The following is a 13,458-nucleotide window of genomic DNA, read 5'->3' as shown; positions in this document are numbered from 1 at the left end:
GACATAAGACCCGAAGTTCGTCACTATGCCCGGTTCATAAATCCCAACAAATTCGATTTGATTGTAGTTTCAGTTTAATCAGTCGAAAGTCAAAATTGACACAATATACTGAAATTAATGAACGCCGATCGTATGAAAGGATTTTCGCCATCGTCGATTTGGCATTTCGGCCTCATTTGTAAGAGCGGTAATTATAAACCGGCCGTAATCAGCCCGCGGCCGTGCGGTCGTGTCTGATTCAGCAATAGATGCAACTGATTAGTATAATTTGTGTAATGAGTTTATTGTTCCCATTGGATATTTTCATTCCCAGTTTTGTTCTACAATAAATAAAGAAAACTATTTTCATCCATTCGTCACAATATGTCACATAAACATCAGTAAATGAAATGAGTCTGTTTATTGAATTTATTTAAAAGATTCCGATATCGGATTTGATTGATGTATCTGACTAAAATCGATTATTTTTACATTTTTATCAATCACTCTGTTAGCTTAGTGTTACTTTGGGATATTTGTTCGCATGGTTTTGATGTTTTTTAGGTTTTTTTCCAAAAACCTAACTATCGTGTACTTTGATCATAAAATTACTGTTTACAAAACAAAAGACTTTACTAATCTAAATAAAAAGCTATATTGATTTGCCTAGCATGAGCAATTGTGATTAAAACTGATCTTAGGGCGTATTTTGAGTGGCGGGTTAAGTGTGGCGAATGGGGTTCATAATCCCTTCCATTTCTATCGCGAAGGAGTCGTGTCTACTGGGTTTGGACGGTAGGATAGCCGCTATACAATACAATTAAAACTTCCGCTTCTCGGGTCAAGGAGTGTTGCCACGTTCAAGTTGTGATATCTATGAGTTTGGTAACCACCTAACATTAGATGGGCTGTGAGTTCTTTTAACGGTCTAAGCAATAAAAATGTAGCCTAACTAAATGTGAAATGAGTAAGATATAGAGCCGAGCACCAGCTTATTCACGAACGATGTAAATTTACTATAGAAGATTATAGTTATAGATACAATTTATGGATTATTCGCGTATAAAATACAATGGTTTAAGCTAACGTTTTAAAATCTATAGAGTGATTAGTGTAAATGCTCTGGGTGATGGAAGGCCGGCTATCTTTGACCCCCGCTGGTTCTGACCCATCGGGGTATTCCGTAGGATAAGTCACTCTAACCGGCGCCATCTAGGCGGGCTTCAGATAGCCTGCCGACCGAGGGCTGGTGGCGCCGACGACCGCTGGTCCGGCGTCCCAAGAAGGAGGGTGATGGGAGAGATGTGCTCCGCACTAAACGCTACACTTTCCCCCCTTTGCCTTTTCATGAGTTCTGTCTCATGCGAGGTTTGGACGTTGGTTGTTGAACGACGAGAGGTTTTAGTCGGTTTGACTCCGAAATTCTCCGCCCGCCATCCCCAGTGAAGGGCGGAAGTCAAGCGATTTCGTCCTGACCAAAAAAAAAAAGAGTGTAGATGCTGTTTCTGTATATTCTGTTATTGTTAGTGTATATAGGTTACGCGGCTCATAATCTGCTGGTTGTTAGTAAAATTTATAAATATTGCACCACCTTTAATTTTTATAACCACGAGTCACAAGTTGGTAGAAATAATAGGATTTGCTTTCAACAATTTTTAGGTTTTTAAAGTTTTAGATTTTAATACTCGTATTCATCAAACCATCCAGTTGTTATTATGGACGCGGACAGTGGTGGCATAACGAATGGATCACGTTACGTGTCGTGCAAAAACTGATATGTCATATACGCTTCCGTTCGTAAAGCTGGGTCTTTATTGTAGCGGAGGAAGTTTTAGAATTGACTAAAACATAAAATTTTCATTTCTGTAGATCTCTCGCGATCACTTAATTTAAAGCGGTCATCGTAGCTCACAGCCACCATAGCGTGAATACCGTCATCAACCTGGAAATATCAGATCCAAGCCATGATTTTATTTAGAAACACCCAGCTCTAAAACTGGAACGCACAACTGTTTCAGTGCAAAAATTAGCGTAAAATAGAAATAGGCGTTTACAATAATTTGTACTAATACTATAAATATGTGTGTGTATATGTTTAGAAATAAAACCGGTACTAGCCATGTTTTATTTTCCTATATTTTATAGATGTATAAAAATCGAGGAAATCTTTTTGTAATTATATGTATTATCTCCGACGTTCAGTCGTCCACAAAAATTATATTATAAAGTGTGCGAAAAATCGGAAATAATATAGCGTAGATATTTTATTTATTTCTAATGTATTATTCTGTTGCACATTTACATAATACAATAATGTATCATATAATACACGTTCTAATTCGTTCTTCAATTTTATATTAAACATTAACGGAACTTGGAACTCTAATATATTCTACATATTTCATGATTTAGGAATTTTGTGACTGAGCCGGTGGTTATTTTTAATTTATTGCTTAGATGGATGGACTAGCTCACAGCCTACCTGGTGTTTAGTGGTTACTGGAGCCCATAGACATCTACAGCGTAAATGCGCCACCCACCTTGAGATATGAGTTCTAAGGTCTCCGTATAGTTACAGCGGCTACCCCGCCTTTCAAACCAAAACGCATTACTGCTTCACGGCCGAATTAGGGCAGGGCGGTGGTACCTACCCGTACGGACACACAAGAGATCCTACCACCAGTAATTATGCAAATTATATTTTTGCGGGTTTGATTTTTGGAGTTTACTCCTTAAGAATCGATTTACATATATAGGCCCGGGGTATGAAAATTATGGGGACCAAAATCGTACTAGAGAGTATAGCATGTCACACGAAATGCGTTATGCGCCTGATTGGCCATGGTGATGCGTGTGCGCGCCAATCAGGAGCCAACGCGCGGCCGCGTTATCGCAGGTGACGCCGGGCTGCTGCGCCGGCAGTCCGCCACAAAGCCTCGTACTGATCGCGCGTTTCTCTCATTATTGTATTTTCATATATTTGTTAGTCGTTTGTTTTGTGTCTCGTTAATTTGTTAATAATCTGTAGTGTATCGTGTTGTCGTAATATAGAACTATTTCTCGTATTGTTTCGTTTAATTTACCGACATCGTTTTGCTTGTGGCCGGACGCCGTTCGGGTTCGATTCCTGAACGTATCAACTGTTAGTGGGTTGATACCCGAATATAACCCGCTACAAATCATTTATTAATAAAGCTTTTTTAATAAATGCATATTTTACTGTATTCAACTGACACAAATTTATATTTATATCCAGTAAACTCCAGTCGTGCGTCGGAGCGGACACACACACTTTTTTTTTTATTACACGATGTTATTCCTTCACCGTGGAAGTGCAGTAGTTTGCGCTCCTGACTTATGCGTCGAGGGTTATGGGTTCGATTCCTATATCGGGAAAACATTCATGAGATGAACAGGTTTGTTTGCCCTTTGTTTGAGTGTTCATTATCTATATATGGTATATATTCAAACGCATATAAGTATGTATGTCAGTCTCTGTTACACACAGGGAATCCTAAATTAGGGTCGGAGGACCGTTCGTGATTTTTACAAAGTTATTTATTATTTAATTGAAAGACGATTTTTTTTAAAGTTCAAACTGAAACAAAAGGTTGTCTGATTTAATTTACGTATGAAATATATTTTTTTCGTTTCCAATAAAATTTCTTTAATAATCTTTCCGCTTTCAATAAGACTACCTTCAAACAGCAGTCGTGGACATCAACACAGCTGTTTATATCGAACTGGCGAGAAACACATTCCGAGTGGTTATTAGTTTTCAGCGGATGTGGAAGCAGGAACAAATAATAGTAATTTAAAACTTATTAATCTTTTTACGGTGGAAAAAATAAGTTAAGATAATTCGTCTTAACTTATTTTCTTATTGCTACCTTTAGAGTAAAAGCGTATCTCGTTTAATTTTATGATCTTCTAATATGAAGTACCAGCCTTTCCTATACAATCGATAATCGGTTCAGATGTTTTCATTATTCTTAATTGGTTAAATTTTAGTATATACGTGTGATATAGAAATGTTTTGTTCTTCAATATATCATCATCATCATCATTATATTCACGTTTGTCAGTTGATGCAGAACTAAATTAGATCGATAGTTCTGTTCGTGATCTAATTGGCAAGTCTAATTGCTCAGTGCTCTGTACTCATGCAAAGATAGCGTGATTGCATTTTGAAGCAGCACCAATTTCCCAATCAATTATGACAATATTAACTCTGTATTTAATAAGTTTACTAGTATGTTGAATTGCTTAATGAGTATTTAGATGAGAAATTATTATTTTACTATTATTATTGCGGTAGACTTATGACTATTATTATAAATTATTATAAAAATTACTATTGAAATTAACAAAGATTGAATTTAAGAAAATGTATTTTCTAATAAAATGTAACTTTGAAATAGCAGCTCTATAAGGTCTACGTTTGGGACTTGTCAGCTTATTCGCACCTTGTTAGCTGAGATATACTTATGAAAGAATTCCTCGATGACAAATTAAGATGCAGTGTTTAAACTTAAATAAAACAACTTTTACGATTTAATCCTGCGGTTTTTTTTATTTTCATTACATTATATTCGATCTTTCGATATCATTTACATATTTCGTGGTAGCTGTCAGATATCCGTAAAGTAGTTTTAATTATGTCTACTACTCGCAAAAATCGGTGAAAACGTGTAATAATTGATTGTAGAGTTGTATGATGTCTATTTCTGCACCGTTTTTTTTTTTATAAAATTTACTTTTTGTTTTCATGACTTGAACATATGATGTGACGTATCTATTAGTTTAAGAGTGGAGTCCTATGTTTTACTTTTGTCTTCTGCCTCACAGTTGTTTTAATATAAACTTGTTTTTGGGTGGAAGGAGTCTAAATGTGATTTTTCGATCAATAACTAAAGTTCGAGGTCAGATACAGCTTATGTTTGTGTGTATTTTTAAACAATTATCTTCCAAATTATTACATTTATAATAATTTGAAATTAGCGAATATGTAATAGGATTCGTAATTTTTTTAATTAAATAAGAAAGTCTTGTATACACTTTTTTGTATTTACCAAACATATTTCTCTCAAAAATTTCATAGCTTTAGAAAAAAATCTCTTATGCTTAAAAAGTGATATACATTTAAAGTTTTTATTCTTAGTACATAAAAAATGCATAATTGCAATCGTATCATTCCACGAAAACTACGAATTTGAAAATTGTAAAAATAACCATTATTGATATTAAAAACAATAATTCACTTGCCGTATTAAATTTGTGCATTTTATTTGATTCATGCACTTTAGTGATAGCTAATTAATTGATCAAATAATAAGCTGTTCCAAAAAAACAAGAAGCAAAAGAGGTTTTGTATTTTCAGCGAGTTTCCTTGTGAAAATATTGAATTCAGTTTCTCTATAATTACGAAGATCGGTTTATGTGCTTCGAGGTACACAGTAGTACAAAATTTACAGCACAATATAAATCAGTGAATAAGTATAGTCGTACATAATTTATAGGACGCCTTTGCCGGGCCGGTTTAATGGATGCCCCGCAGATATCAAACCTTAGCCGTCTTTAAATTACTCACTGTTCAGGAAACGGGGGCTCACTCTTGACTACAAAGCTGTTTCCCACAGTTAGATAAGGCTTTTTAATAAATAAAAAAAACACTTACAACGTTTAATTGTAATTGTTATTCATTGCTTCCGTTTGATTGGAGATAGAGAGGTAATTTATTAAAGTACCATTTAAAAAAAGACCTAGCTCGGCCCCAGGCACCAGGCGGTTCGATTGTGGAATGCTCTACCGGATGCAGTGAGAAGTGCTCAAACTTTAAACTGTTTTAAAAGAATGGTGAAGGAACACTACTTATCTGCTTAGTGCTGTTTGTTTGCATCATCATTTATTATTTCCATACTGTTGATGTATTGTGTGTATGTAAGTATATTAGTATGTATTGTATGTAAGTATATATATTGGTATATAATTGGTATATAAATATTGGTATATATTTCATATTATATGTAAACGGTATATATTTTGTTTATTGTATGTATATATTTTCTATAATAATGTTTTATCTATAGTACACCGCAACATACCTGCTATATTTTTTATATTTTCCAGAATTTCTATAAATTAAACGGTTGTCTGGAAGAGGTCGCTTTTAGCGATAAGACCGCCTATTGTACAAAAGTATCTGCTTTTATTGATTGGTTTTTTGAATGTAAATTGTGTTTTGGTGTGCAATAAAGTGTATTCTCTCTCTCTCTCTAGTTCAACCTCTATCTGAATCGTAATCATATTATCTTCGGTTTTCGGGAGTTGTACTCGTAGAGATAATGAAAACTAATTTCGGGGTGAAATCTCGAGTTTTTTATTGTCGTTAGATTATTATCGATGCGTCGAATACTTTACAATGTTTGTGGTCACGGTTTTTGAGGTGGGTGGCGCATTTACGTTGTAGATGTCTATGGGCTCCAGTAACCACTTAACACCAGGTGGGCTGTGAACTCGTCCACCCATATAAGCAATAAAAAATAAAAAATAAAATTAAGGCTTTACAAGTTGACATTTATGTAGAAATATTTATATTATAGAATTTTATATACAGACGGTAGATAGACATGATATTGAAATTAATGCATATGCACAATAAAAAAAATTGTGACTAAACCGTGAAATTAGCTTTAATTCAATTGTTGTTGTTTTAGATTGAGTCAAGTCAAAGAACATTTACTACACTTTTTTTATTGCCCTTGTGGGCAGACGAGCGTACGGCCCACCTGATGTTGAGTGGTTACCGTCGCCCTTGGACCTTAGGAATGCCAGGGGCAGAGACAAGCCGCTGCCTGCATACTTACTAATTTTTTTTACGGCTAAATCTTGTTTTATTAGTCTGAGTATATTGTTTCAAATGTTTCCACTTATTTAATGTTTTCGTGGGTGCGTACGACTGAGGTGCTTTGACATTTGAATGTGCCAACTATACGTTTTTTGTTTTTTTTAATTTCCTTTAAGATTTTGTAAATATATATGTATATAGTTTTTGATGAGCTCCCAGGCACTGCTACCATTTTTCTGTAATCCAACTGTAGTATACTGGACATATTCAAGTCTGAGAGAACAGCCGTTGTATCAAAGCAATTGAGACTTACTTTCTTACGGCTTTTTTTTTTTTTTTTATTGCTTAGATGGGTAGACGAGCTCACAGCCCACCTGGTGTTAAGTGGTTACTGGAGCCCATAGACATCCATAACGTAAATGCGCCCCCCACCTTGAGATATAAGTTCTAAGGTCTCAGTATAGTTACAACGGCTGCCCCACCCTTCAAACCGAAACGCATTACTGCTTCACGGCAGAAATAGGCAGGGCGGTGGTACCTATCCGCGCGGACTCACAAGAGGTCCTACCACCAGTAATTACGCAAATTATAATTTTGCGGGTTTCATTTTTATTACACGATGTTATTCCTTCACCGTGGAAGTCAATCGTGAACATTTGTTGAGTACGTATTTCATTAGAAAAATTGGTACCCGCCTGAGATTCGAACATCAGTGCATCGCTCAATACGAATGCACCGGACGTCTTATCCGTTAGGCCACGACGGCGACGGCTTTAAATATAAAGTGTCTCCTTGGGGTCCTAAAGGGTCTTCTAAAGGGACTCCGTTAAAAACAACCAAAAAGTATTAAATAACAATGACACAACGATCTGGGTGCAGGATGAGGGTGACAAGACCGTTCTCAAAATTATTATCAGACCGCCAATGCTTTATGCTAAGTTCATAAACTGAGTATAATTAAATCAGTAACAATCGTATGAAACAAAAATAAATTGATGATAACGATATGCATTCGTAAAGTGTGGGACAACAGTGACATGTCCTTCTTCAAACGAGGCTTGTGGAGAGTATTAAGCGGTAGGCAGCGGCTTGGCTCTGCCCCTGGCATTGTTGAAGTCCATGGACGATGGTAACCACTCATCATCAGGTGGACCGTATGCTCGTCTGCCTACAAGGGCAATAAAAAAAAATTGGCTTACTAGAAGTTTGTTCGTTCGTTACCGGGTCCTTTAAATTTTTAGTGGAAATCAAAGAAAAGGCTTTATTTGTTTACCTTGTGACGGGTTTCGTCTTTGTAGAACTGAAGGGATTGTTTATTAAAAAAACTTAATTTAACGTCACAAGGTTCTGCCATAAACGTTTTTTAGTACTGATAATTAAGATAAGAAGATACTGCTGTATCAATTAAAGACAATACTCTGTCTAGGAGAACTGTAAAACACCTAATTCCGGTGAAATATTTTACTGGTGGTAGGACCTCTTGTGAGTCCGCGCGGGTAGGTACCACCGCTCTGCCTATTTCTGCCGTGGAGCAGTAATGCGTTTCGGTTTGAAGGGTGGAGCAGCTGTTGTAACTATACAGAGATCTTAGAACTTATATCTCAAGGTGGGTGGCGCATTTACGTTGTAGATGTCCATGGGCTCCAGTAACCACTTAACAACAGGTGGGCTGTGAGCTCGTCCACCCATCTGAACAATACATTTTTTTTTAATAAAAACTATGTAGGTATATCACAGAAAGTATTTTACAACTACCACATCGCGTTGGTGGATAAAAATACGGACTGACAAATTTTATTTTTATAACGACACAAAATCAGAGCGTCACACGAAAACAATTTTCATTCAGGTAAAGCAAAGAGCAATAACAGTATAATACAGTTCTTTTTTTTATCAAAGCTCTTTAAAAATTCCGTACACAGAAATTCATACAGAAAATGAATAGAATATTAAATTATGTTCGCCCGCATTTTGTAAAACTGACGAAGCTTCTTGTTAAGCTTTCAAGAAGCTTTTAAGTTAATGAAAAACTTATTTTAAAAAAAATCTATTGACTCTTTTATAATGGGTGCTCTGGACAAATTAATATTATGAATAAGAGTCGAGGAATCATTTTGTCATTTGATCATCATTTATAAAGTAATTAATTCATATTTATTTTAAGAGAATTTCTTGTTGTTTACTTACTCTGGGTTAGAAATTATTTTAATAGAATTCGGTTTCAATGGCTCATTAATAATCTTACCAGTAATTGGATGGTGTCATCTTATAGTCCATGAAATAAAATTGTATCTTTAGTACTTTCCTCAAGTATAATAATGTCTTGAATTAAGCAATAGAAAATTTCAACTGGAATTAAGATATCTTTTACGGTAATTATTATCTTTATGGTGAAAATAATTGAATATTTATTACTAATCTAAATGCGAATATATATTTTTTTGATTGCGTGAATAATTATAATAAAAAAATTACAGTTAAAATTTTATTAATTTAATGCGAATATTTTATTATTATAATGTATATAATTATAATTAAAAAAATACAGTTTAAATTTGTTTACAGTTCTTATGTATATCGTATATCAAATTGTATATACCAACTGAAATTTAGGAAAATAAAATCAGTTGTAATCGGTTGTCTGTGTACTAACTGAATGTTTTTTAAATAAAAACACTACTTTTGTCTCAACACACACGAATTCGAAATCATATCTGAACCTTGTAGTACTTACTGTAATCAGGTTCAATAATCACTTACCGATGACGTCATAGATGGGTAAAAACAATTTTCTCCTTTGATGTCGTTTCATTCAATAATATCATACAATACTTACATTAAAATTTAATATGGATCAAATAGTTATTTTATGAAATACTGATTATTGCAGTTCAATAATATAAATTAAATTCGTTCGTTTACTGGTGGTAGGACCTCTTGTGAGTCCGCACGGGTAGGTCCCACCATCCCACCTATTTCTGCCGTGAAGCAGTAATGCGTTTCGGTTTGAAGGGTGGGGCAGACATTGTAAATTTACTGAGACCTTAGAAATTATAACTCAAGGTGGGTGGCGCATTTACGTTATAGATGTCTATGGGCTCCTGTAACCACTTGACATCAGGTGAGCTGTGAGATCGTCCACCCATAAAAGCAATAAAAAAATAAAAAAGTGTATAGCGTAGCAATGAAAAGTAGATATATGCATACAATTATAAACACCTTTGATCAAAATAGGCTAGATCATTGATAGTTCACTACATCCAATTTGTAACATAAGAGCTATTGTTTGTTTAAATTTCAGTGCATCTGAGACCAGTACCTTATTTTCCAGGGGCGGCGCATTCACGCTTAGTAAGCTCGTAATGAGGGTGTAAGTAGATAATTACTTAAAATAGCCCATGAAGTCGTCTCTTGTTACTACAAATGATCACTTTCTACTAAACAACAAACTATAAAGTATTAATGAAGTAAATTCAATCAAAATAATTAATTATTTTTTTGTTATTTCTATTTAAGGATAAATAAATTTCGTAATGAACTAAATGAGATGTAAAAATACAAGTAATTTGCTTTAAAATGTTACGTACAATATAATTAATAGTGCAAGATATCGTTGTGAGATACTCTTTGAATTAATGAAGATTTAGTCTCAAAAGTCTTTAATAAAAAATATACAAATCAATGTTGAGCTCGGATCTGCACATACTTACACCAAAATATAAACTTTTAAATGAAGATTGTTCCAAGTATATTTTAAAATGCAGCCATTTATTATTAGGTAGGTACTAACTAAAGTTATTCCAAGTCTATGGTAAAATCTGTCCTAATATTTATAAGCTTACCTTTGAAATTTAAAACGAAATAACCATTATAAAGTCTTCATTTAAGCTTTAGATCCACAAAAGTTCGTCATCCTGGCTAAGCTCACCGAACAGCATCCCACTAAAGAACATCCTCTAACGTAATTAATTTTAATATGTTAAAAGACCATTACTTTCCTTATCTCACTTGTCGAGTTTACCCGGTGAAGTTATATTAAATTTCGACGAAGTCAAACACAAAAGTTTCGGTGTTCGCTCGTAAGTCGGGATCAAAGTAAAGAACGCGGCCGGGAACTAATCTCGCAAACGGGAGAGAAGTTATCACGCCGCTCGGCACAGACCTGACGCGCGGCTCCGTTCGAACTGACTTGGTCCGTGCGACTCGTGAGCGATATCGCTGCGATTCATGCGCGTCTCACCGGGTAGGAGGAGTCTCCCCAAAAAACCACGCCTACCAAGGAGCTACACATTTCTTTTTCAATATGTGTAATTCAATTTCGCTTATGTCTTCGCTGGGAAAGTTGATGCCCCGTTGTCGTTCAACACGATGTTTTTATGTAAACTGTAATGTAGTTCGCGAACCGAGTCGGCCCGTGATGCTACGTACGCTCCGTGTGATTTTCTTTTTTTTTTTTTTCTTATTTTATTACCAATTTCACGTGCTGTTGCTTGTTCGTATCTACTGGAATGATAAAATACTTACAGAAAAAACTTTATTTGATACGGAGTAAACTGATTTTCTGTATATTTAACAGATCTTTTTGTTCGATTACTTGTCTTTCTCTTGACCTAATTTTTTTTTTATTGTTTAGATGGTTGGACGAGCTCACAGCCCACTTGGTGTTAAGCGGTTACTGGAGCCCATAGACATCTGCAACGTAAATGCGCCACCTTGAGATATAAGTTCTAAGGTCTCAGTATAGTTACAACGGCTGCCCCACCCTTCAAACCGAAACGCATTACTGCTTCACGGCAGAAATAGGCAGGGTGGTGGTACCTATCCGTGCGGACTCACAAGAGGTCCTACCTACTAGTAAGAAATAAATCTAATAGGTTTAAAAAAAAAGAATTAATTAAGTTTTTTTTTTCAAACTTTGTATCTTGATAACGCTTTAGCTACTATCCCACGAGGGGATCCTGTAAAGGAATTTCCTAAATTATACCAGTAAATTAAGCGCTAGTTTCATTTGCGTTACAAAGTGAGTTATGCGTTAGTATCTTAGTTCTGTCACCATCTAAGTTACTACGGTTCAAAATTAATACAGTGCCATAAGCCAACGCTAATACTCTGCGTTCGCACTCCTATTTGCCGTATCAAATTTAAACGAAACATCAATAAGTTTAAAACTTTATTGTCATCGCAATAGAGAACAAAATGCACTGGCCGTTGGGCAGGTGAATAGGCTTTTGCATCTTTACTTAATAAATATAAAGTGAACACCTATTTGTTTGGTGTCGTATGTAACGGGATCCTAATGACGACTGACATCAATAAATTTAATTAAATAGAGCTTGACAATGAATAATTGACGTACATCGACTCTCAGTATCGTTGTACATGAAAATTTTAGAGCAAATTTATTTGGGAAAAATTCACTTTAATTTTGAAGTAGATATTTTTGAGACTCTTTTTATGGCACTAAATGATTGAAAGAAATTTACGTCTTCTTGGTATCAAGTGGTTACTAGAACCTATAGACGTTCACGTCCCGTATGCAACACACTTTGAGATATTACTATTTTGAAGCCTAAATTTTATTACAAAACAGTTGTATATTGAGTAAGAACACTTAGTTATAACTCTTTTGAATAACATTAATGTTTAGTGATTATTTAAAAAAAAATGGAATAATAAAAGACATACATATTACATATTTAAACTTTCAAATGAAGAACAAAATCACTTGAATGGTCCTTCCATTAGGTGTAGGTGTTGGGTTCCAAAAATAATATCACAAACACGATGTTGGCTAAAGTCTTGAAATCTTCTTTATAATTAAAATCAAAATTAATTGAATATACATATTTACCACATAACTAAATATCTTACTATCGTAATAACAAAACTGATATGAATTGAATGTGGTATATTTGAAACCACTTTTACGATTTAATCTTAAGTTTATAATTTGATATTTTTTCTTTTTGACTAGTGACGGTAGTTACTAGGCAGTCAATACGTACTTATTCTTAATCGCGAGTTTTAGCCGTAAAAGTAGTTATATTTATATCTGTAACTTGCGAAAACCAACAAAAATACTTTATAAAACGATTTTCTTGAAATTTGGGATTTTTTATTTTAATTTAATAATAAACAAGTCCTCCAATAAAAAAGCCTCAGAGTCGTTGCGTTATAAACCAGTTTTACAATAAGATTGTGATTTTGATCACCTATGTATCTCAAAGCATGGGACGCTATTCAAGATATCATTTCTGTAGTGGACGTTATTCATATAAGGCTGCTGTAAAGTCGTCTGCCTGACTGCCTCTAAAAGAGCATTTTCGTGGACAGTTTACCATATTTAGACGTCTATGTGCGACGGTAACCACTCACCATCAGGTGGGCCATCAGGTGGGGGTAGACTGCGTATGGGAAATGAAAAAAAAAATTCAGAACGTACATACAAACATAACTGTTAATGGCCGTTCGGTGTAGTGGTAAGTGACGTGGTCATTACACAAGGGGGCGCGGGTTCGAATCCCGCCAAGGGAAGAAATTTGTATGATAAATATAAAATGTCTTTACCAGGGTTATGGATGTATATTAAAAATATATGTATGTGTATAATAAAAATCTTACATTTATTTCCG

The 13,458-nt window shown here is 34.8% G+C and overlaps 1 protein-coding gene across 2 annotated transcripts in view; it reads right to left on the bottom strand.

Annotated features, from left to right (window-relative positions):
* The window catches only part of LOC101742169 (lachesin), a 77,994-nt gene extending 66,967 nt beyond the window's left edge, over positions 1-11,027 (bottom strand). Inside the window, exon 1 of one of the 2 annotated variants that reach the window (XM_021350644.3) lies at positions 10,669-11,027. The gene's annotated coding sequence lies outside the window, so the exon portion shown is untranslated. The remainder of the gene's footprint in view (positions 1-10,668) is intronic. The other variant, XM_012693678.4, reaches the window with a different exon arrangement.
* Positions 11,028-13,458: the final 2,431 nt, after the last annotated feature.

This window comes from Bombyx mori, chromosome 5, assembly GCF_030269925.1.
Source record: "Bombyx mori chromosome 5, ASM3026992v2".
In the NCBI taxonomy this organism is placed as follows: domain Eukaryota; kingdom Metazoa; phylum Arthropoda; class Insecta; order Lepidoptera; family Bombycidae; genus Bombyx; species Bombyx mori.
The sequence above is the reverse complement of the archived record's forward strand: the minus strand, read 5'-3'. Positions and strand labels throughout refer to the sequence as shown.